Source organism: Myotis lucifugus, unplaced genomic scaffold (genome assembly GCF_000147115.1).
Source record: "Myotis lucifugus unplaced genomic scaffold, Myoluc2.0 scaffold_229, whole genome shotgun sequence".
Taxonomy (NCBI): Eukaryota; Metazoa; Chordata; class Mammalia; order Chiroptera; family Vespertilionidae; genus Myotis; species Myotis lucifugus.
In genome coordinates, this window is record NW_005871277.1 from 887,589 (window position 1) to 891,849 (window position 4,261).

The window sequence follows — 4,261 nt, forward strand, 5'->3', positions numbered from 1 at the left end:
CTAGTTAGATGTAACTATCAAGCTCTTCAAATATGGCCAATGCAAATGAGGAACTACATTTTTAATTGCCTTGAGATGAGATGTGCTATAATTGTGAAATGCATTCTGATTTTAAAAACTTCATATAAAAAGGAATGTAAAATATTATTTATTATTTTTATATTGGTTATATGTTAACATGTTATTTTAAATATATTAGATTAGACTGGTTGATGTTGCTCAGTGGTTGAGTGTGTACCTATGAACCGGAAGGTCATGGTTTGATTCCCAGTTAGGTCACATGCCCTGGTTGCAGGCTAGATCCCCAGTAGGGGGCGTGCAGGAGGCAGCCAATCATCATTGATGTTTCTGTCTCTCCCTCTCCCTTCCTCTCTGAAATCAACAAAAAAATATATATTTTTTAATAAAACTATATTTTAAAAATACTTTTAAACGTACTAGGTTAAATAAAATATATTATTAATAACATAATTGAACTTTTTTATTTTTACATTTTTACATGTGGCTGTGAGGATACTTAAAACTATATTTCTATTGAAAAGACTTTTAAAACAGATAATTACAAGAGTAATTTATAAATAATTTATTAATTTGATTAACAAATGTAATGAATTTATAGACAATTCAAAGAAGATATTAAGGATCATAAAGATCTAGCTCGGTTTCATTGAGAACAAGACATGTTAGACTAACACTTTCTTCTTGGACATGGTAACTTAGTCAATAAATCAAGGGAATGAAGACCTGGTGTATCTGAATTTCATTAAGGAATTTGAACTTTTCTTAATGATTAGTATATGGACTGATTACAAACTACTTGGAAACCCATGGTACTGAATAATGAATTTATTCAAATGAAACAGATATGCAGATCCCCCAGTCTCTGATTCTCTGGGGGTCCATATTTTCAATGAGTATTTACGTGAAGATGTAGACCAATACTATCCTATTTGTATGTGACAAAACTGGGAGATGGCGTAGTAGACAAGAAAATCAGGATCCCAAAAGACCTGAACAATGACTTGAATTAAAAAAAAAAAAAAAAGCTGGCATCAACACTCTTTCTCATTCTAAATTCTCAACTATACAGGTAGAGAATAGAGGCCAAATGACTTAGTGGTTGCACATGAAAATTAGAGATTTGAGAGGACCATCAACTTATTATCAATCAGCATACAGTGGGGCCTTGACTTACAAGTTTAATTCGTTCCGTGACGGAGCTCGTAACTCAAATTACTTGTATGTCAAATCAAAAAGTGAACGAGTGAGACACGTGTTGCTGGGCTGATGTTGTGGCGTTCACTGTGACGTTCGTTGCGCCAACCAGCGGTGGGGTATCTGAAGCTGGCTCGTGACCCGAATTTTAGCTCGCAACTCAAAGCAAAAATCGCCTCGTATCTCGAAAAACTCGTTAGTCGGGACACTTGTAAGTCAAGGCCCCACTGTATTTGAAACATGATTAGTTGAAGGCAAAAGGATTGTCAGGAAAACTTTATGTATTATATAATCTGGGGCTGGAGTCATGGAATTTTATAAGTACATTTACCTCCAGATGTGACCATCTAAAGAGATGTATTTTAGAAATCACTGTGTTTGTTTCTAGACTAGGAGAACAAACACGGGATTCTTACTGCTTTGACAGAAGTCCTCTTAAGGGAGAAGGAAAGGAACTGGGGATTTTGATCTGAAACAAGTCTACTCAGAGGCCATGATAGCTGTTTCCAAATTTTAACCCTCACGATATAAAAGAATTTATTTTAATCTATTGTCTCCAAAAACTGGAATCAAGAGCCGTGGGTGAAAACTCACCTTTTTCTGGTCTGTGGACGACTTTCTGTTGAGCTGGATGAGCACTGTGACCTTGAACCAGAATGTTTGGTCTCCAGTCCCAGCTCCGTCATGTGCTAGAAGACTCACTTTGGGCAAATCATTTCACTTTTATATGCATCAGTTTTCTCTCTTAAACCATGTGGCTATTGGTAATTCCTCAATATTTTTTTGTGTTGGTGAGGGTTCAAATAAAAACACATACATGAAGATGCTTTGGAAAAAATAGAAAGCCACCATGCGTGTGTGTTTTGTTGTTTTGTCACAGCTGGCTAATCCTCCTTGGGGGTATCTTAGGAGTTTCAAACAATGTCCTGGTGGTTACACTGCATTAAAAATTCAAGACGTTTCTACCTTAAGACTCACTGGATGGTTGCCCTGAGGTTTAGGGCCTGGCATTGTGCCTTACCAGTCATTGAGCAGGTTAAGGGAGACCAGGTAACCTCATTTAGTAGCAATGAGTGGGGGGAGGGACCTGGTAGGTGAGGAGGGAGTGCAGGCTTCAGGGGCGTGTCTCTGTTGTAGAGTGTGGATTCCTCAGGCTGGGCCACTGTCCTGGCGGTGATCTGGCTGCATGACAAGTATAAGGACATGAAGTGCGAGTGGGAGCTTCTGGAACGGAAAGCTGTGGCCTGGATTCACAGCCATGCAGGTAGGAGCACCAGCCTGAGCCCTCAGCTCCTTCCCTCCTTAGGAAGCTCCACATCTTCCTGGACATTGAGCCCCCAGGCAGTCCTGGTCCAGACCTTTTCAGGTCTCCCTGCTAGTTCTCTCCTGGGCAGGATGAGGGTGCTGTCCTCCAGTGGGGGCAGTGGGAGGTGTGTCAAGAGCGAAAAGGAGCATCGATGGGGAGTGTGAGTTGGAAAAGGGACATGAAGTGGCATTTATTCTTCACACTCTGTCAGTATTATACTGAGAGTGAGACTGAACTTGGGGCATTTCTTTTTTGAGTGTTTATTATCTCACTGCTGCTGGATATTTCTGGGGCCAGAGGGGAGGAAAGGGAATCTGGGGGATGTGATGATAAAAGTGGGGGGGTGCTAAGCAAAGATACAAGCAGGACTCAGGGGAGATGACAAGGAGGTTGAGGGGAGACTGGGAGAAAGGCACTTCCTCTCACTGTTGTCCCTCAGCCCTCATTTTTGTTTTCTCCTCACAGGCTCCGCCACGGATGGGCTGGTGAAAGCTGCTGTGGGCTTTCTGAAGTCATCGGTGGATCCTGCCGTCTTTGCCCCCTGAGGATCCCGGCCAGAAACACACGTGCCTCCTTCGTGCTCCTGTCCCCGCCTGAACCCTCAGTCTTCCAGAACGTGATCTTGTCTTGTATGCCTCTCCTGTCAGTTTCCTGTAATAAAAGTCAACAATGCCCGCCCCACCTTTCCTCCAGGTTCCAGGTTCCCTCCTGATATGACATCCTTTCCCCAGCATGTGCCCTCAGCCAGGCATCATGGCCCCAGACCTGTTCTCTTTCTGGAAGGAGTTCAGAGGCAGTGAGGTCCCTCCCGGGTTTTTCAGAGTGACGACATGAGAAACGAGGGGTGTGGACTCTAGGCTACAGGTTGCTGGGTTGATGTTAGGGATTGCCTGGATTGGAAAGTTCTCCGAATTATTTTTTGTCTATTCAGTATTGCTTTTGGGGACTTATGAGGACAAGACTGGTGAGCTATCCAGTTTTCTATTCTTAGGTAGAATAAAGAGGTGGAAGGGCAGTTGACAGCCAACATTGGGATCCACATAACCTCCACATGAGGTTCAAGGGTCCACTGTGAGGGTTGGCACTGTTGGGGACCTTCTTGGTCGATTCTGCCTGGGTCTTGTTAGCTTATACTTCCCGCTTCCCCTCATACTGCCCAAGGGTTGAGTGGTAGCTGTGGGAGACAGATGTTCTTCTTAATCAGGATGCATCTTAGTAAGAGGGCCATCATGGGATCCTTCGTCCTGGCCTGACCCGTGAGGCCTCTGAATCGGGCTCTGATCTAGTATACTTTTATAAAATCAGGGCTAAAGGCAGCTTTGCCTGAGACCCAAAACCTGGGCCACTTACCCCAAGAGAAAGAAAGGAGCTCCCAGTGATCATGCCTGACCTTGCAGTCCCACACACTCTATCCTAGTGGAAGGGGCCCTATTGGATGTGTTGTTCCCTAACATACTGCTGTATCAATATTAAAATGACACTTGGTTGTATCTGATTTAGATTTATTCATTGGATCTGCATGGGTTTTCTCATCCCTTGTTTTCCCTCCTAACTTTTTTTAAAATATATTTTAATTGATTTTTTTGTTCTTTATGCCTGTGTTCCTCTCTTTCTCTCTATTCTTCTCACAACAGTCCCTTTAGCATTTCTTGCAGAGCTAGTTTGGTGATAATAAACTCCTTTAGTCTTTTTTTTTTTTTTTAATCTGGGAAGGTCTTTATTTGGAGATCTCTAAATATA

The 4,261-nt window shown here is 42.5% G+C and overlaps 1 long non-coding RNA gene across 1 annotated transcript; it reads left to right on the plus strand.

Annotated features, from left to right (window-relative positions):
* Positions 1-1,374: 1,374 nt before the first annotated feature.
* On the plus strand, positions 1,375-4,016 carry LOC106698764. Its single transcript, XR_001350151.2, has 2 exons — positions 1,375-2,479; positions 2,987-4,016. It is a non-coding gene; the product is annotated as an uncharacterized LOC106698764 (long non-coding RNA).
* Positions 4,017-4,261: the final 245 nt, after the last annotated feature.